The sequence below is a fragment of the Symphalangus syndactylus genome, chromosome 17, assembly GCF_028878055.3.
Source record: "Symphalangus syndactylus isolate Jambi chromosome 17, NHGRI_mSymSyn1-v2.1_pri, whole genome shotgun sequence".
Lineage (NCBI taxonomy): Eukaryota > Metazoa > Chordata > Mammalia > Primates > Hylobatidae > Symphalangus > Symphalangus syndactylus.
Window position 1 is genome coordinate 4,800,472 of NC_072439.2, and position 21,475 is coordinate 4,821,946.

Genomic DNA, 21,475 nt, shown 5'->3' on the forward strand with positions numbered 1-21,475 from the left:
ATCAAAAGTATGGTTTAACTCTGTTGGCTGAATGCACATATCGGAAATAAGTTTCAAACAATGCTTCTGTGTAGTTTTTATTTGAAGATATTATTATTCCCAATATAGGCCTCTTAGCGCTCAGAATGTCCAATTGCAGTTTCTACAGAAAGAGTGTTTCAGAACGCATCAATCAAATGTCAGGTTCAACTCTCTTAGTTGAATGCACAGAACAGAAAGAAGTTTCACAGAATGCTTCTGTGTAGTATTTAGATGAAGATACTCCTTTTTGGACTATTACCCACTTAGCGCTCCGAATATCCACTGGCAGTTTCTACACAAAGTGTGTTTCAGAACTGCTCCTTCAAAAGTAAGGCTCAACTCTGTTAGTTGAATGCGGAGAACAGAAAGGGGTTTCAGAGAATGCTTCTGTGTAGTTTTTAATTGGAGATATTCCTTTTTCCTCTATTACAATCTTATCGCTCCGAATGTCCACTTGCATTTTCTACAAAAAGCGTGTTTCATAACTGCTCAATCAAAAATATGGTTTAGCTCTGTTAACTGAATTTACAGATCAGAAATAAGTTTCAGAGAATGTATCTGTGTAGTTTTTATTTGAAGATATTCTTTTTCCCAATGTAGGCCTCTTAGCGCTTAGAATGTCCAATTGCAGTTTCTACAGAAAGAGTATTTCAGAACGGCTCAATAAAAAGTAAGGTTCAACTCTGTTAGTTGAATGCGCAGAACAGATAGAAGTTTCACAGAATGCTACTGTGTAGTTTATATTTGGATATATTCCTCTTTCCACTATTACCCTCTTAGCACTCTGAATGTCCACTTGCATTTTCTACAGAAAGAGTGTTCGGAACTACGCAATCAAAAGTATGGTTTAACTCTATTAGCTGAATGCACATATCAGAAATAAGTTTCACACAATGCTTCTGTGTAGTTTTTATTTGAAGATATTATTTTTCCCAATATAGGCCTCTTAGCGCTCAGAATGTCCAATTGCAGTTTCTAGGGAAAGAGTGTTTCAGAATGGCTCAATCAAAAGTAAGGTTCAACTCTGTTAGTTGAATGCACAGAACAGAAAGAAGTTTCATACAATGCTTCTGTGTAGTTTATATTTGAACATATTCTTTTTTCCACTATTACCCACTTAGCGCTACGAATGTCCATTTGCATTTTCTACAGACAGAGTGTTTCAAAACTGCTCAATCAAAAGTATGGTTTAACTCTGTTAGCTGAATGCTCAGATCAGAAAGAAGTTTCACAGAATGCCTCTGTGTAGTTTATATTTGAATATATTCCTTTTTGCACTACTACCCTCTTAGCGCTCCAAATGTCCAGTTGCATTTTCTACAGAAAGAGTGTTCAGATCTGCTCAAGCAAAAGTATGGTTTAACTCTGTTACCTGAATGCACAGATCAGAAAGAAGTTTCACAGAATGATTCTGTGTAGTTTATATTTGAAGACATTCCTTTTTCCACTATAACCCTCTTAGCGCTCCGAATCTCCACTTGCATTTTCTACAGAAAGAGTGTTTCAGAACGGCTCAATCAAAACTAAGGTTCAACTCTTTTAGTTGAATGAACAGAACAGAAAGAAGTTTCACAGAATGCTTCTGTGTAGTTTTTATTTGTAGATATTCTTTTTCCCAATATAGGCCTCTTAGCGCTCCGAATCTCCACTTGCATTTTCTACAGAAAGAGTGTTTCAGAACGGCTCAATCAAAACTAACGTTCAACTCTTTTAGTTGAATGAACAGAACAGAAAGAAGTTTCACAGAATGCTTCTGTGTAGTTTTTATTTGTAGATATTCTTTTTCCCAATATAGGCCTCTTAGCACTCAGAATGTCCAATTGCAGTTTCTACAGAAAGAGTGTTTCAGAACGGCTCAATCAAAATTAAGGTTCAAACCTGGTAGTTGAATTCACAGAACAGAAAGTAATTTCACAGAATGCTTCTGTGTAGTTTATATTTGAATATATTCCTTTTTCCACTATTACCCTCTTAGCGCTCCGAATGTCCACTTGCATTTTCTACAGAAAGAGTGTTCTGAACTGCGCAATCAAAAGTATGGTTTAACTCTGTTGGCTGAATGCACATATCGGAAATAAGTTTCAAACAATGCTTCTGTGTAGTTTTTATTTGAAGATATTATTATTCCCAATATAGGCCTCTTAGCGCTCAGAATGTCCAATTGCAGTTTCTACAGAAAGAGTGTTTCAGAACGCATCAATCAAATGTCAGGTTCAACTCTCTTAGTTGAATGCACAGAACAGAAAGAAGTTTCACAGAATGCTTCTGTGTAGTATTTAGATGAAGATACTCCTTTTTGGACTATTACCCACTTAGCGCTCCGAATATCCACTGGCAGTTTCTACACAAAGTGTGTTTCAGAACTGCTCCTTCAAAAGTAAGGCTCAACTCTGTTAGTTGAATGCGGAGAACAGAAAGGGGTTTCAGAGAATGCTTCTGTGTAGTTTTTAATTGGAGATATTCCTTTTTCCTCTATTACAATCTTATCGCTCCGAATGTCCACTTGCATTTTCTACAAAAAGCGTGTTTCATAACTGCTCAATCAAAAATATGGTTTAGCTCTGTTAACTGAATTTACAGATCAGAAATAAGTTTCAGAGAATGTATCTGTGTAGTTTTTATTTGAAGATATTCTTTTTCCCAATGTAGGCCTCTTAGCGCTTAGAATGTCCAATTGCAGTTTCTACAGAAAGAGTATTTCAGAACGGCTCAATAAAAAGTAAGGTTCAACTCTGTTAGTTGAATGCGCAGAACAGATAGAAGTTTCACAGAATGCTACTGTGTAGTTTATATTTGGATATATTCCTCTTTCCACTATTACCCTCTTAGCACTCTGAATGTCCACTTGCATTTTCTACAGAAAGAGTGTTCGGAACTACGCAATCAAAAGTATGGTTTAACTCTATTAGCTGAATGCACATATCAGAAATAAGTTTCACACAATGCTTCTGTGTAGTTTTTATTTGAAGATATTATTTTTCCCAATATAGGCCTCTTAGCGCTCAGAATGTCCAATTGCAGTTTCTAGGGAAAGAGTGTTTCAGAATGGCTCAATCAAAAGTAAGGTTCAACTCTGTTAGTTGAATGCACAGAACAGAAAGAAGTTTCATACAATGCTTCTGTGTAGTTTATATTTGAACATATTCTTTTTTCCACTATTACCCACTTAGCGCTACGAATGTCCATTTGCATTTTCTACAGACAGAGTGTTTCAAAACTGCTCAATCAAAAGTATGGTTTAACTCTGTTAGCTGAATGCTCAGATCAGAAAGAAGTTTCACAGAATGCTTCTGTGTAGTTTATGTTTGAATATATTCCTTTTTGAACTACTACACTCTTAGCGCTCCAAATGTCCAGTTGCATTTTCTACAGAAAGAGTGTTCAGATCTGCTCAAGCAAAAGTGTGGTTTAACTCTGTTACCTGAATGCACAGATCAGAAAGAAGTTTCACAGAATGATTCTGTGTAGTTTATATTTGAAGACATTCCTTTTTCCACTATAACCCTCTTAGCGCTCCGTATCTCCACTTGCATTTTCTACAGAAAGAGTGTTTCAGAACGGCTCAATCAAAACTAAGGTTCAACTCTTTTAGTTGAATGAACAGAACAGAAAGAAGTTTCACAGAATGCTTCTGTGTAGTTTTTATTTGTAGATATTCTTTTTCCCAATATAGGCCTCTTAGCGCTCAGAATGTCCAATTGCAGTTTCTACAGAAAGAGTGTTTCAGAACGGCTCAATCAAAATTAAGGTTCAAACCTGGTAGTTGAATTCACAGAACAGAAAGTAATTTCACAGAATGCTTCTGTGTAGTTTATATTTGAATATATTCCTTTTTCCACTATTACCCTCTTAGCGCTCCGAATGTCCACTTGCATTTTCTACAGAAAGAGTGTTCTGAACTGCGCAATCAAAAGTATGGTTTAACTCTGTTAGCTGAATGCACATATCGGAAATAAGTTTCAAACAATGCTTCTGTGTAGTTTTTATTTGAAGATATTATTATTCCCAATATAGGCCTCTTAGCGCTCAGAATGTCCAATTGCAGTTTCAACAGAAAGAGTGTTTCAGAACGCCTCAATCAAATGTCAGGTTCAACTCTCTTAGTTGAATGCACAGAACAGAAAGAAGTTTCACAGAATGCTTCTGTGTAGTATTTAGATGAAGATACTCCTTTTTGGACTATTACCCACTTAGTGCTCCGAATATCCACTGGCAGTTTCTACACAAAGTGTGTTTCAGAACTGCTCCTTCAAAAGTAAGGCTCAACCCTGTTAGTTGAATGCGGAGAACAGAAAGGGGTTTCAGAGAATGCTTCTGTGTAGTTTTTAATTGGAGATATTCCTTTTTCCTCTATTACAATCTTAGCGCTCCGAATGTCCACTTGCATTTTCTACAAAAAGCGTGTTTCATAACTGCTCAATCAAAAATATGGTTTAGCTCTGTTAACTGAATTTACAGATCAGAAGTAAGTTTCAGAGAATGTATCTGTGTAGTTTTTATTTGAAGATATTCTTTTTCCCAATGTAGGCCTCTTAGCGCTTAGAATGTCCAATTGCAGTTTCTACAGAAAGAGTATTTCAGAACGGCTCAATCAAAAGTAAGGTTCAACTCTGTTAGTTGAATGCGCAGAACAGAAAGAAGTTTCACAGAATGCTACTGTGTAGTTTATATTTGGATATATTCCTCTTTCCACTATTACCCTCTTAGCGCTCCGAATGTCCACTTGCATTTTCTACAGAAAGAGTGTTCGGAACTACGCAATCAAAAGTATGGTTTAACTCTATTAGCTGAATGCACATATCAGAAATAAGTTTCACAAAATGCTTCTGTGTAGTTTTTATTTGAAGATATTATTTTTCCCAATATAGGCCTCTTAGCGCTCAGAATGTCCAATTGCAGTTTCTACGGAAAGAGTGTTTCAGAATGGCTCAATCAAAAGTAAGGTTCAACTCTGTTAGTTGAATGCACAGAACAGAAAGAAGTTTCATACAATGCTTCTGTGTAGTTTATATTTGAACATATTCTTTTTTCCACTATTACCCACTTAGCGCTACGAATGTCCATTTGCATTTTCTACAGACAGAGTGTTTCAAAACTGCTCAATCAAAAGTATGGTTTAACTCTGTTAGCTGAATGCTCAGATCAGAAAGAAGTTTCACAGAATGCCTCTGTGTAGTTTATATTTGAATATATTCCTTTTTGCACTACTACCCTCTTAGCGCTCCAAATGTCCAGTTGCATTTTCTACAGAAAGAGTGTTCAGATCTGCTCAAGCAAAAGTATGGTTTAACTCTGTTACCTGAATGCACAGATCAGAAAGAAGTTTCACAGAATGATTCTGTGTAGTTTATATTTGAAGACATTCCTTTTTCCACTATAACCCTCTTAGCGCTCCGAATCTCCACTTGCATTTTCTACAGAAAGAGTGTTTCAGAACGGCTCAATCAAAACTAAGGTTCAACTCTTTTAGTTGAATGAACAGAACAGAAAGAAGTTTCACAGAATGCTTCTGTGTAGTTTTTATTTGTAGATATTCTTTTTCCCAATATAGGCCTCTTAGCGCTCCGAATCTCCACTTGCATTTTCTACAGAAAGAGTGTTTCAGAACGGCTCAATCAAAACTAACGTTCAACTCTTTTAGTTGAATGAACAGAACAGAAAGAAGTTTCACAGAATGCTTCTGTGTAGTTTTTATTTGTAGATATTCTTTTTCCCAATATAGGCCTCTTAGCACTCAGAATGTCCAATTGCAGTTTCTACAGAAAGAGTGTTTCAGAACGGCTCAATCAAAATTAAGGTTCAAACCTGGTAGTTGAATTCACAGAACAGAAAGTAATTTCACAGAATGCTTCTGTGTAGTTTATATTTGAATATATTCCTTTTTCCACTATTACCCTCTTAGCGCTCCGAATGTCCACTTGCATTTTCTACAGAAAGAGTGTTCTGAACTGCGCAATCAAAAGTATGGTTTAACTCTGTTAGCTGAATGCACATATCGGAAATAAGTTTCAAACAATGCTTCTGTGTAGTTTTTATTTGAAGATATTATTATTCCCAATATAGGCCTCTTAGCGCTCAGAATGTCCAATTGCAGTTTCTACAGAAAGAGTGTTTCAGAACGCCTCAATCAAATGTCAGGTTCAACTCTCTTAGTTGAATGCACAGAACAGAAAGAAGTTTCACAGAATGCTTCTGTGTAGTATTTAGATGAAGATACTCCTTTTTGGACTATTACCCACTTAGCGCTCCTAATATCCACTGGCAGTTTCTACACAAAGAGTGTTTCAGAACTGCTCCTTCAAAAGTAAGGCTCAACTCTGTTAGTTGAATGCGGAGAACAGAAAGGGGTTTCAGAGAATGCTTCTGTGTAGTTTTTAATTGGAGATATTCCTTTTTCCTCTATTACAATCTTAGCGCTCCGAATGTCCACTTGCATTTTCTACAAAAAGCGTGTTTCATAACTGCTCAATCAAAAATATGGTTTAGCTCTGTTAACTGAATTTACAGATCAGAAATAAGTTTCAGAGAATGTATCTGTGTAGTTTTTATTTGAAGATATTCTTTTTCCCAATGTAGGCCTCTTAGCGCTTAGAATGTCCAATTGCAGTTTCTACAGAAAGAGTATTTCAGAACGGCTCAATCAAAAGTAAGGTTCAACTCTGTTAGTTGAATGCGCAGAACAGAAAGAAGTTTCACAGAATGCTACTGTGTAGTTTATATTTGGATATATTCCTCTTTCCACTATTACCCCCTTAGCGCTCCGAATGTCCACTTGCATTTTCTACAGAAAGAGTGTTCGGAACTACGCAATCAAAAGTATGGTTTAACTCTATTAGCTGAATGCACATATCAGAAATAAGTTTCACACAATGCTTCTGTGTAGTTTTTATTTGAAGATATTATTTTTCCCAATATAGGCCTCTTAGCGCTCAGAATGTCCAATTGCAGTGTCTACGGAAAGAGTGTTTCAGAATGGCTCAATCAAAAGTAAGGTTCAACTCTGTTAGTTGAATGCACAGAACAGAAAGAAGTTTCATACAATGCTACTGTGTAGTTTATATTTGAAAATATTCTTTTTTCCACTATTACCCACTTAGCGCTACGAATGTCCATTTGCATTTTCTACAGACAGAGTGTTTCAAAACTGCTCAATCAAAAGTATGGTTTAACTCTGTTAGCTGAATGCTCAGATCAGAAAGAAGTTTCACAGAATGCTTCTGTGTAGTTTATATTTGAATATATTCCTTTTTGCACTACTACCCTCTTAGCGCTCCAAATGTCCAGTTGCATTTTCTACAGAAAGAGTGTTCAGATCTGCTCAAGCAAAAGTATGGTTTAACTCTGTTACCTGAATGCACAGATCAGAAAGAAGTTTCACAGAATGCTTCTGTGTAGTTTTTATTTGTAGATATTCTTTTTCCCAATATAGGCCTCTTAGTGCTCAGAATGTCCAATTGCAGTTTCTACAGAAAGAGTGTTTCAGAACGGCTCAATCAAAATTAAGGTTCAAACCTGGTAGTTGAATTCACAGAACAGAAAGTAATTTCACAGAATGCTTCTGTGTAGTTTATATTTGAATATATTCCTTTTTCCACTATTACCCTCTTAGCGCTCCGAATGTCCACTTGCATTTTCTACAGAAAGAGTGTTCTGAACTGCACAATCAAAAGTATGGTTTAACTCTGTTAGCTGAATGCACATATCGGAAATAAGTTTCAAACAATGCTTCTGTGTAGTTTTTATTTGAAGATATTATTATTCCCAATATAGGCCCCTTAGCGCTCAGAATGTCCAATTGCAGTTTCTACAGAAAGAGTGTTTCAGAACGCCTCAATCAAATGTCAGGTTCAACTCTCTTAGTTGAATGCACAGAACAGAAAGAAGTTTCACAGAATGCTTCTGTGTAGTATTTAGATGAAGATACTCCTTTTTGGACTATTACCCACTTAGTGCTCCGAATATCCACTGGCAGTTTCTACACAAAGAGTGTTTCAGAACTGCTCCTTCAAAAGTAAGGCTCAACTCTGTTAGTTGAATGCGGAGAACAGAAAGGGGTTTCAGAGAATGCTTCTGTGTAGTTTTTAATTGGAGATATTCCTTTTTCCTCTATTACAATCTTAGCGCTCCGAATGTCCACTTGCATTTTCTACAAAAAGCGTGTTTCATAACTGCTCAATCAAAAATATGGTTTAGATCTGTTAACTGAATTTACAGATCAGAAATAAGTTTCAGAGAATGTATCTGTGTAGTTTTTATTTGAAGATATTCTTTTTCCCAATGTAGGCCTCTTAGCGCTTAGAATGTCCAATTGCAGTTTCTACAGAAAGAGTATTTCAGAACGGCTCAATCAAAAGTAAGGTTCAACTCTGTTAGTTGAATGCGCAGAACAGAAAGAAGTTTCACAGAATGCTACTGTGTAGTTTATATTTGGATATATTCCTCTTTCCACTATTACCCTCTTAGCGCTCCGAATGTCCACTTGCATTTTCTACAGAAAGAGTGTTCGGAACTACGCAATCAAAAGTATGGTTTAACTCTATTAGCTGAATGCACATATCAGAAATAAGTTTCACACAATGCTTCCGTGTAGTTTTTATTTGAAGATATTATTTTTCCCAATATAGGCCTCTTAGCGCTCAGAAAGTCCAATTGCAGTTTCTACGAAAAGAGTGTTTCAGAATGGCTCAATCAAAAGTAAGGTTCAACTCTGTTAGTTGAATGCACAGAACAGAAAGAAGTTTCATACAATGCTTCTGTGTAGTTTATATTTGAACATATTCTTTATTCCACTATTACCCACTTAGCGCTACGAATGTCCATTTGCATTTTCTACAGACAGAGTGTTTCAAAACTGCTCAATCAAAAGTATGGTTTAACTCTGTTAGCTGAATGCTCAGATCAGAAAGAAGTTTCACAGAATGCTTCTGTGTAGTTTATGTTTGAATATATTCCTTTTTGCACTACTACCCTCTTAGCGCTCCAAATGTCCAGTTGCATTTTCTACAGAAAGAGTGTTCAGATCTGCTCAATCAAAAGTATGGTTTAACTCTGTTAGCTGAATGCACAGATCAGAAATAAGTTTCACAGAATGATTCTGTGTAGTTTATATTTGGAGACATTCCTTTTTCCACTATTACCCTCTTAGCGCTCCGAATCTCCACTTGCATTTTCTACAGAAAGAGTGTTTCAGAACGGCTCAATCAAAACTAACGTTCAACTCTTTTAGTTGAATGAACAGAACAGAAAGAAGTTTCACAGAATGCTTCTGTGTAGTTTTTATTTGTAGATATTCTTTTTCCCAATATAGGCCTCTTAGCACTCAGAATGTCCAATTGCAGTTTCTACAGAAAGAGTGTTTCAGAACGGCTCAATCAAAATTAAGGTTCAAACCTGGTAGTTGAATTCACAGAACAGAAAGTAATTTCACAGAATGCTTCTGTGTAGTTTATATTTGAATATATTCCTTTTTCCACTATTACCCTCTTAGCGCTCCGAATGTCCACTTGCATTTTCTACAGAAAGAGTGTTCTGAACTGCGCAATCAAAAGTATGGTTTAACTCTGTTAGCTGAATGCACATATCGGAAATAAGTTTCAAACAATGCTTCTGTGTAGTTTTTATTTGAAGATATTATTATTCCCAATATAGGCCTCTTAGCGCTCAGAATGTCCAATTGCAGTTTCTACAGAAAGAGTGTTTCAGAACGCCTCAATCAAATGTCAGGTTCAACTCTCTTAGTTGAATGCACAGAACAGAAAGAAGTTTCACAGAATGCTTCTGTGTAGTATTTAGATGAAGATACTCCTTTTTGGACTATTACCCACTTAGCGCTCCGAATATCCACTGGCAGTTTCTACACAAAGAGTGTTTCAGAACCGCTCCTTCAAAAGTAAGGCTCAACTCTGTTAGTTGAATGCGGAGAACAGAAAGGGGTTTCAGAGAATGCTTCTGTGTAGTTTTTAATTGGAGATATTCCTTTTTCCTCTATTACAATCTTAGCGCTCCGAATGTCCACTTGCATTTTCTACAAAAAGCGTGTTTCATAACTGCTCAATCAAAAATATGGTTTAGCTCTGTTAACTGAATTTACAGATCAGAAATAAGTTTCAGAGAATGTATCTGTGTAGTTTTTATTTGAAGATATTCTTTTTCCCAATATAGGCCTCTTAGCGCTTAGAATGTCCAATTGCAGTCTCTACAGAAAGAGTATTTCAGAACGGCTCAATCAAAAGTAAGGTTCAACTCTGTTAGTTGAATGCGCAGAACAGAAAGAAGTTTCACAGAATGCTACTGTGTAGTTTATATTTGGATATATTCCTCTTTCCACTATTACCCTCTTAGCGCTCCGAATGTCCACTTGCATTTTCTACAGAAAGAGTGTTCGGAACTACGCAATCAAAAGTATGGTTTAACTCTATTAGCTGAATGCACATATCAGAAATAAGTTTCACACAATGCTTCTGTGTAGTTTTTATTTGAAGATATTATTTTTCCCAATATAGGCCTCTTAGCGCTCAGAATGTCCAATTGCAGTGTCTACGGAAAGAGTGTTTCAGAATGGCTCAATCAAAAGTAAGGTTCAACTCTGTTAGTTGAATGCACAGAACAGAAAGAAGTTTCATACAATGCTACTGTGTAGTTTATATTTGAAAATATTCTTTTTTCCACTATTACCCACTTAGCGCTACGAATGTCCATTTGCATTTTCTACAGACAGAGTGTTTCAAAACTGCTCAATCAAAAGTATGGTTTAACTCTGTTAGCTGAATGCTCAGATCAGAAAGAAGTTTCACAGAATGCTTCTGTGTAGTTTATATTTGAATATATTCCTTTTTGCACTACTACCCTCTTAGCGCTCCAAATGTCCAGTTGCATTTTCTACAGAAAGAGTGTTCAGATCTGCTCAAGCAAAAGTATGGTTTAACTCTGTTACCTGAATGCACAGATCAGAAAGAAGTTTCACAGAATGCTTCTGTGTAGTTTTTATTTGTAGATATTCTTTTTCCCAATATAGGCCTCTTAGTGCTCAGAATGGCCAATTGCAGTTTCTACAGAAAGAGTGTTTCAGAACGGCTCAATCAAAATTAAGGTTCAAACCTGGTAGTTGAATTCACAGAACAGAAAGTAATTTCACAGAATGCTTCTGTGTAGTTTATATTTGAATATATTCCTTTTTCCACTATTACCCTCTTAGCGCTCCGAATGTCCACTTGCATTTTCTACAGAAAGAGTGTTCTGAACTGCACAATCAAAAGTATGGTTTAACTCTGTTAGCTGAATGCACATATCGGAAATAAGTTTCAAACAATGCTTCTGTGTAGTTTTTATTTGAAGATATTATTATTCCCAATATAGGCCCCTTAGCGCTCAGAATGTCCAATTGCAGTTTCTACAGAAAGAGTGTTTCAGAACGCCTCAATCAAATGTCAGGTTCAACTCTCTTAGTTGAATGCACAGAACAGAAAGCAGTTTCACAGAATGCTTCTGTGTAGTATTTAGATGAAGATACTCCTTTTTGGACTATTACCCACTTAGTGCTCCGAATATCCACTGGCAGTTTCTACACAAAGAGTGTTTCAGAACTGCTCCTTCAAAAGTAAGGCTCAACTCTGTTAGTTGAATGCGGAGAACAGAAAGGGGTTTCAGAGAATGCTTCTGTGTAGTTTTTAATTGGAGATATTCCTTTTTCCTCTATTACAATCTTAGCGCTCCGAATGTCCACTTGCATTTTCTACAAAAAGCGTGTTTCATAACTGCTCAATCAAAAATATGGTTTAGCTCTGTTAACTGAATTTACAGATCAGAAATAAGTTTCAGAGAATGTATCTGTGTAGTTTTTATTTGAAGATATTCTTTTTCCCAATGTAGGCCTCTTAGAGCTTAGAATGTCCAATTGCAGTTTCTACAGAAAGAGTATTTCAGAACGGCTCAATCAAAAGTAAGGTTCAACTCTGTTAGTTGAATGCGCAGAACAGAAAGAAGTTTCACAGAATGCTACTGTGTAGTTTATATTTGGATATATTCCTCTTTCCACTATTACCCTCTTAGCGCTCCGAATGTCCACTTGCATTTTCTACAGAAAGAGTGTTCGGAACTACGCAATCAAAAGTATGGTTTAACTCTATTAGCTGAATGCACATATCAGAAATAAGTTTCACACAATGCTTCCGTGTAGTTTTTATTTGAAGATATTATTTTTCCCAATATAGGCCTCTTAGCGCTCAGAATGTCCAATTGCAGTTTCTACGAAAAGAGTGTTTCAGAATGGCTCAATCAAAAGTAAGGTTCAACTCTGTTAGTTGAATGCACAGAACAGAAAGAAGTTTCATACAATGCTTCTGTGTAGTTTATATTTGAACATATTCTTTTTTCCACTATTACCCACTTAGCGCTACGAATGTCCATTTGCATTTTCTACAGACAGAGTGTTTCAAAACTGCTCAATCAAAAGTATGGTTTAACTCTGTTAGCTGAATGCTCAGATCAGAAAGAAGTTTCACAGAATGCTTCTGTGTAGTTTATGTTTGAATATATTCCTTTTTGCACTACTACGCTCTTAGCGCTCCAAATGTCCAGTTGCATTTTCTACAGAAAGAGTGTTCAGATCTGCTCAAGCAAAAGTGTGGTTTAACTCTGTTACCTGAATTCACAGATCAGAAAGAAGTTTCTCAGAATGATTCTGTGTAGTTTATATTTGAAGACATTCCTTTTTCCACTATAACCCTCTTAGCGCTCCGTATCTCCACTTGCATTTTCTACAGAAAGAGTGTTTCAGAACGGCTCAAACAAAACTAAGGTTCAACTCTTTTAGTTGAATGAACAGAACAGAAAGAAGTTTCACAGAATGCTTCTGTGTAGTTTTTATTTGTAGATATTCTTTTTCCCAATATAGGCCTCTTAGCACTCAGAATGTCCAATTGCAGTTTCTACAGAAAGAGTGTTTCAGAACGGCTCAATCAAAATTAAGGTTCAAACCTGGTAGTTGAATTCACAGAACAGAAAGTAATTTCACAGAATGCTTCTGTGTAGTTTATATTTGAATATATTCCTTTTTCCACTATTACCCTCTTAGCGCTCCGAATGTCCACTTGCATTTTCTACAGAAAGAGTGTTCTGAACTGCGCAATCAAAAGTATGGTTTAACTCTGTTAGCTGAATGCACATATCGGAAATAAGTTTCAAACAATGCTTCTGTGTAGTTTTTATTTGAAGATATTATTATTCCCAATATAGGCCTCTTAGCGCTCAGAATGTCCAATTGCAGTTTCTACAGAAAGAGTGTTTCAGAACGCCTCAATCAAATGTCAGGTTCAACTCTCTTAGTTGAATGCACAGAACAGAAAGAAGTTTCACAGAATGCTTCTGTGTAGTATTTAGATGAAGATACTCCTTTTTGGACTATTACCCACTTAGCGCTCCGAATATCCACTGGCAGTTTCTACACAAAGAGTGTTTCAGAACCGCTCCTTCAAAAGTAAGGCTCAACTCTGTTAGTTGAATGCGGAGAACAGAAAGGGGTTTCAGAGAATGCTTCTGTGTAGTTTTTAATTGGAGATATTCCTTTTTCCTCTATTACAATCTTAGCGCTCCGAATGTCCACTTGCATTTTCTACAAAAAGCGTGTTTCATAACTGCTCAATCAAAAATATGGTTTAGCTCTGTTAACTGAATTTACAGATCAGAAATAAGTTTCAGAGAATGTATCTGTGTAGTTTTTATTTGAAGATATTCTTTTTCCCAATATAGGCCTCTTAGCGCTTAGAATGTCCAATTGCAGTCTCTACAGAAAGAGTATTTCAGAACGGCTCAATCAAAAGTAAGGTTCAACTCTGTTAGTTGAATGCGCAGAACAGAAAGAAGTTTCACAGAATGCTACTGTGTAGTTTATATTTGGATATATTCCTCTTTCCACTATTACCCTCTTAGCGCTCCGAATGTCCACTTGCATTTTCTACAGAAAGAGTGTTCGGAACTACGCAATCAAAAGTATGGTTTAACTCTATTAGCTGAATGCACATATCAGAAATAAGTTTCACACAATGCTTCTGTGTAGTTTTTATTTGAAGATATTATTTTTCCCAATATAGGCCTCTTAGCGCTCAGAATGTCCAATTGCAGTGTCTACGGAAAGAGTGTTTCAGAATGGCTCAATCAAAAGTAAGGTTCAACTCTGTTAGTTGAATGCACAGAACAGAAAGAAGTTTCATACAATGCTACTGTGTAGTTTATATTTGAACATATTCTTTTTTCCACTATTACCCACTTAGCGCTACGAATGTCCAGTTGCATTTTCTACAGACAGAGTGTTTCAAAACTGCTCAATCAAAAGTATGGTTTAACTCTGTTAGCTGAATGCTCAGATCAGAAAGAAGTTTCACAGAATGCTTCTGTGTAGTTTATATTTGAATATATTCCTTTTTGCACTACTACCCTCTTAGCGCTCCAAATGTCCAGTTGCATTTTCTACAGAAAGAGTGTTCAGATCTGCTCAAGCAAAAGTATGGTTTAACTCTGTTACCTGAATGCACAGATCAGAAAGAAGTTTCACAGAATGCTTCTGTGTAGTTTTTATTTGTAGATATTCTTTTTCCCAATATAGGCCTCTTAGTGCTCAGAATGGCCAATTGCAGTTTCTACAGAAAGAGTGTTTCAGAACGGCTCAATCAAAATTAAGGTTCAAACCTGGTAGTTGAATTCACAGAACAGAAAGTAATTTCACAGAATGCTTCTGTGTAGTTTATATTTGAATATATTCCTTTTTCCACTATTACCCTCTTAGCGCTCCGAATGTCCACTTGCATTTTCTACAGAAAGAGTGTTCTGAACTGCACAATCAAAAGTATGGTTTAACTCTGTTAGCTGAATGCACATATCGGAAATAAGTTTCAAACAATGCTTCTGTGTAGTTTTTATTTGAAGATATTATTATTCCCAATATAGGCCTCTTAGCGCTCAGAATGTCCAATTGCAGTTTCTACAGAAAGAGTGTTTCAGAACGCCTCAATCAAATGTCAGGTTCAACTCTCTTAGTTGAATGCACAGAACAGAAAGAAGTTTCACAGAATGCTTATGTGTAGTATTTAGATGAAGATACTCCTTTTTGGACTATTACCCACTTAGTGCTCCGAATATCCACTGGCAGTTTCTATACAAAGAGTGTTTCAGAACTGCTCCTTCAAAAGTAAGGCTCAACTCTGTTAGTTGAATGCGGAGAACAGAAAGGGGTTTCAGAGAATGCTTCTGTGTAGTTTTTAATTGGAGATATTCCTTTTTCCTCTATTACAATCTTAGCGCTCCGAATGTCCACTTGCATTTTCTACAAAAAGCGTGTTTCATAACTGCTCAATCAAAAATATGGTTTAGCTCTGTTAACTGAATTTACAGATCAGAAATAAGTTTCAGAGAATGTATCTGTGTAGTTTTTATTTGAAGATATTCTTTTTCCCAATGTAGGCCTCTTAGAGCTTAGAATGTCCAATTGCAGTTTCTACAGAAAGAGTATTTCAGAACGGCTCAATCAAAAGTAAGGTTCAACTCTGTTAGTTGAATGCGCAGAACAGAAAGAAGTTTCACAGAATGCTACTGTGTAGTTTATATTTGGATATATTCCTCTTTCCACTATTACCCTCTTAGCGCTCCGAATGTCCACTTGCATTTTCTACAGAAAGAGTGTTCGGAACTACGCAATCAAAAGTATGGTTTAACTCTATTAGCTGAATGCACATATCAGAAATAAGTTTCACACAATGCTTCCGTGTAGTTTTTATTTGAAGATATTATTTTTCCCAATATAGGCCTCTTAGCGCTCAGAATGTCCAATTGCAGTTTCTACGAAAAGAGTGTTTCAGAATGGCTCAATCAAAAGTAAGGTTCAACTCTGTTAGTTGAATGCACAGAACAGAAAGAAGTTTCATACAATGCTTCTGTGTAGTTTATATTTGAACATATTCTTTTTTCCACTATTACCCACTTAGCGCTACGAATGTCCATTTGCATTTTCTACAGACAGAGTGTTTCAAAACTGCTCAATCAAAAGTATGGTTTAACTCTGTTAGCTGAATGCTCAGATCAGAAAGAAGTTTCACAGAATGCTTCTGTGTAGTTTATGTTTGAATATATTCCTTTTTGCACTACTACGCTCTTAGCGCTCCAAATGTCCAGTTGCATTTTCTACAGAAAGAGTGTTCAGATCTGCTCAAGCAAAAGTGTGGTTTAACTCTGTTACCTGAATTCACAGATCAGAAAGAAGTTTCTCAGAATGATTCTGTGTAGTTTATATTTGAAGACATTCCTTTTTCCACTATAACCCTCTTAGCGCTCCGTATCTCCACTTGCATTTTCTACAGAAAGAGTGTTTCAGAACGGCTCAAACAAAACTAAGGTTCAACTCTTTTAGTTGAATGAACAGAACAGAAAGAAGTTTCACAGAATGCTTCTGTGTAGTTTTTATTTGTAGATATTCTTTTTCCCAATATAGGCCTCTTAGCGCTCCGAATCTCCACTTGCATTTTCTACAGAAAGAGTGTTTCAGAACGGCTCAATCAAAACTAACGTTCAACTCTTTTAGTTGAATGAACAGAACAGAAAGAAGTTTCACAGAATGCTTCTGTGTAGTTTTTATTTGTAGATATTCTTTTTCCCAATATAGGCCTCTTAGCACTCAGAATGTCCAATTGCAGTTTCTACAGAAAGAGTGTTTCAGAACGGCTCAATCAAAATTAAGGTTCAAACCTGGTAGTTGAATTCACAGAACAGAAAGTAATTTCACAGAATGCTTCTGTGTAGTTTATATTTGAATATATTCCTTTTTCCACTATTACCCTCTTAGCGCTCCGAATGTCCACTTGCATTTTCTACAGAAAGAGTGTTCTGAACTGCGCAATCAAAAGTATGGTTTAACTCTGTTAGCTGAATGCACATATCGGAAATAAGTTTCAAACAATGCTTCTGTGTAGTTTTTATTTGAAGATATTATTATTCCCAATATAGGCCTCTTAGCGCTCAGAATGTCCAATTGAAGTTTCTACAGAAAGAGTGTTTCAGAACGCCTCAATCAAATGTCAGGTTCAACTCTCTTAGTTGAATGCACAGAACAGAAAGAAGTTTCACAGAATGCTTCTGTGTAGTATTTAGATGAAGATACTCCTTTTTGGACTATTACCCACTTAGCGCTCCGAATATCCACTGGCAGTTTCTACACAAAGAGTGTTTCAGAACTGCTCCTTCAAAAGTAAGGCTCAACTCTGTTAGTTGAATGCGGAGAACAGAAAGGGGTTTCAGAGAATGCTTCTGTGTAGTTTTTAATTGGAGATATTCCTTTTTCCTCTATTACAATCTTAGCGCTCCGAATGTCCACTTGCATTTTCTACAAAAAGCGTGTTTCATAACTGCTCAATCAAAAATATGGTTTAGCTCTGTTAACTGAATTTACAGATCAGAAGTAAGTTTCAGAGAATGTATCTGTGTAGTTTTTATTTGAAGATATTCTTTTTCCCAATGTAGGCCTCTTAGCGCTTAGAATGTCCAATTGCAGTTTCTACAGAAAGAGTATTTCAGAACGGCTCAATCAAAAGTAAGGTTCAACTAAGTTAGTTGAATGCGCAGAACAGAAAGAAGTTTCACAGAATGCTACTGTGTAGTTTATATTTGGATATATTCCTCTTTCCACTATTACCCTCTTAGCGCTCCGAATGTCCACTTGCATTTTCTACAGAAAGAGTGTTCGGAACTACGCAATCAAAAGTATGGTTTAACTCTATTAGCTGAATGCACATATCAGAAATAAGTTTCACACAATGCTTCTGTGTAGTTTTTATTTGAAGATATTATTTTTCCCAATATAGGCCTCTTAGCGCTCAGAATGTCCAATTGCAGTTTCTACGGAAAGAGTGTTTCAGAAAGGCTCAATCAAAAGTAAGGTTCAACTCTGTTAGTTGAATGCACAGAACAGAAAGAAGTTTCATACAATGCTTCTGTGTAGTTTATATTTGAACATATTCTTTTTTCCACTATTACCCACTTAGCGCTACGAATGTCCATTTGCATTTTCTACAGACAGAGTGTTTCAAAACTGCTCAATCAAAAGTATGGTTTAACTCTGTTAGCTGAATGCTCAGATCAGAAAGAAGTTTCACAGAATGCCTCTGTGTAGTTTATATTTGAATATATTCCTTTTTGCACTACTACCCTCTTAGCGCTCCAAATGTCCAGTTGCATTTTCTACAGAAAGAGTGTTCAGATCTGCTCAAGCAAAAGTATGGTTTAACTCTGTTACCTGAATGCACAGATCAGAAAGAAGTTTCACAGAATGATTCTGTGTAGTTTATATTTGAAGACATTCCTTTTTCCACTATAACCCTCTTAGCGCTCCGAATCTCCACTTGCATTTTCTACAGAAAGAGTGTTTCAGAACGGCTCAAACAAAACTAAGGTTCAACTCTTTTAGTTGAATGAACAGAACAGAAAGAAGTTTCACAGAATGCTTCTGTGTAGTTTTTATTTGTAGATATTCTTTTTCCCAATATAGGCCTCTTAGCGCTCCGAATCTCCACTTGCATTTTCTACAGAAAGAGTGTTTCAGAACGGCTCAATCAAAACTAACGTTCAAATCTTTTAGTTGAATGAACAGAACAGAAAGAAGTTTCACAGAATGCTTCTGTGTAGTTTTTATTTGTAGATATTCTTTTTCCCAATATAGGCCTCTTAGCACTCAGAATGTCCAATTGCAGTTTCTACAGAAAGAGTGTTTCAGAACGGCTCAATCAAAATTAAGGTTCAAACCTGGTAGTTGAATTCACAGAACAGAAAGTAATTTCACAGAATGCTTCTGTGTAGTTTATATTTGAATATATTCCTTTTTCCACTATTACCCTCTTAGCGCTCCGAATGTCCACTTGCATTTTCTACAGAAAGAGTGTTCTGAACTGCGCAATCAAAAGTATGGTTTAACTCTGTTAGCTGAATGCACATATCGGAAATAAGTTTCAAACAATGCTTCTGTGTAGTTTTTATTTGAAGATATTATTATTCCCAATATAGGCCTCTTAGCGCTCAGAATGTCCAATTGAAGTTTCTACAGAAAGAGTGTTTCAGAACGCCTCAATCAAATGTCAGGTTCAACTCTCTTAGTTGAATGCACAGAACAGAAAGAAGTTTCACAGAATGCTTCTGTGTAGTATTTAGATGAAGATACTCCTTTTTGGACTATTACCCACTTAGCGCTCCGAATATCCACTGGCAGTTTCTACACAAAGAGTGTTTCAGAACTGCTCCTTCAAAAGTAAGGCTCAACTCTGTTAGTTGAATGCGGAGAACAGAAAGGTGTTTCAGAGAATGCTTCTGTGTAGTTTTTAATTGGAGATATTCCTTTTTCCTCTATTACAATCTTAGCGCTCCGAATGTCCACTTGCATTTTCTACAAAAAGCGTGTTTCATAACTGCTCAATCAAAAATATGGTTTAGCTCTCTTAACTGAATTTACAGATCAGAAGTAAGTTTCAGAGAATGTATCTGTGTAGTTTTTATTTGAAGATATTCTTTTTCCCAATGTAGGCCTCTTAGCGCTTAGAATGTCCAATTGCAGTTTCTACAGAAAGAGTATTTCAGAACGGCTCAATCAAAAGTAAGGTTCAACTAAGTTAGTTGAATGCGCAGAACAGAAAGAAGTTTCACAGAATGCTACTGTGTAGTTTATATTTGGATATATTCCTCTTTCCACTATTACCCTCTTAGCGCTCCGAATGTCCACTTGCATTTTCTACAGAAAGAGTGTTCGGAACTACGCAATCAAAAGTATGGTTTAACTCTATTAGCTGAATGCACATATCAGAAATAAGTTTCACACAATGCTTCTGTGTAGTTTTTATTTGAAGATATTATTTTTCCCAATATAGGCCTCTTAGCGCTCAGAATGTCCAATTGCAGTTTCTACGGAAAGAGTGTTTCAGAAAGGCTCAATCAAAAGTAAGGTTCAACTCTGTTAGTTGAATGCACAGAACAGAAAGAAGTTTCATACAATGCTTCTGTGTAGTTTATATTTGAACATATTCTTTTTTCCACTATTACCCACTTAGCGCTACGAATGTCCATTTGCATTTTCTACAGACAGAGTGTTTCAAAACTGCTCAATCAAAAGTATGGTTTAACTCTGTTAGCTGAATGCTCAGATCAGAAAGAAGTTTCACAGAATGCCTCTGTGTAGTTTATATTTGAATATATTCCTTTTTGCACTACTACCCTCTTAGCGCTCCAAATGTCCAGTTGCATTTTCTACAGAAAGAGTGTTCAGATCTGCTCAAGCAAAAGTATGGTTTAACTCTGTTACCTGAATGCACAGATCAGAAAGAAGTTTCACAGAATGATTCTGTGTAGTTTATATTTGAAGACATTCCTTTTTCCACTATAACCCTCTTAGCGCTCCGAATCTCCACTTGCATTTTCTACAGAAAGAGTGTTTCAGAACGGCTCAAACAAAACTAAGGTTCAACTCTTTTAGTTGAATGAACAGAACAGAAAGAAGTTTCACAGAATGCTTCTGTGTAGTTTTTATTTGTAGATATTCTTTTTCCCAATATAGGCCTCTTAGCGCTCCGAATCTCCACTTGCATTTTCTACAGAAAGAGTGTTTCAGAACGGCTCAATCAAAACTAACGTTCAACTCTTTTAGTTGAATGAACAGAACAGAAAGAAGTTTCACAGAATGCTTCTGTGTAGTTTTTATTTGTAGATATTCTTTTTCCCAATATAGGCCTCTTAGCACTCAGAATGTCCAATTGCAGTTTCTACAGAAAGAGTGTTTCAGAACGGCTCAATCAAAATTAAGGTTCAAACCTGGTAGTTGAATTCACAGAACAGAAAGTAATTTCACAGAATGCTTCTGTGTAGTTTATATTTGAATATATTCCTTTTTCCACTATTACCCTCTTAGCGCTCCGAATGTCCACTTGCATTTTCTACAGAAAGAGTGTTCTGAACTGCGCAATCAAAAGTATGGTTTAACTCTGTTAGCTGAATGCACATATCGGAAATAAGTTTCAAACAATGCTTCTGTGTAGTTTTTATTTGAAGATATTATTATTCCCAATATAGGCCTCTTAGCGCTCAGAATGTCCAATTGCAGTTTCTACAGAAAGAGTGTTTCAGAACGCCTCAATCAAATGTCAGGTTCAACTCTCTTAGTTGAATGCACAGAACAGAAAGAAGTTTCACAGAATGCTTCTGTGTAGTATTTAGATGAAGATACTCCTTTTTGGACTATTACCCACTTAGCGCTCCGAATATCCACTGGCAGTTTCTACACAAAGAGTGTTTCAGAACTGCTCCTTCAAAAGTAAGGCTCAACTCTGTTAGTTGAATGCGGAGAACAGAAAGGGGTTTCAGAGAATGCTTCTGTGTAGTTTTTAATTGGAGATATTCCTTTTTCCTCTATTACAATCTTAGCGCTCCGAATGTCCAC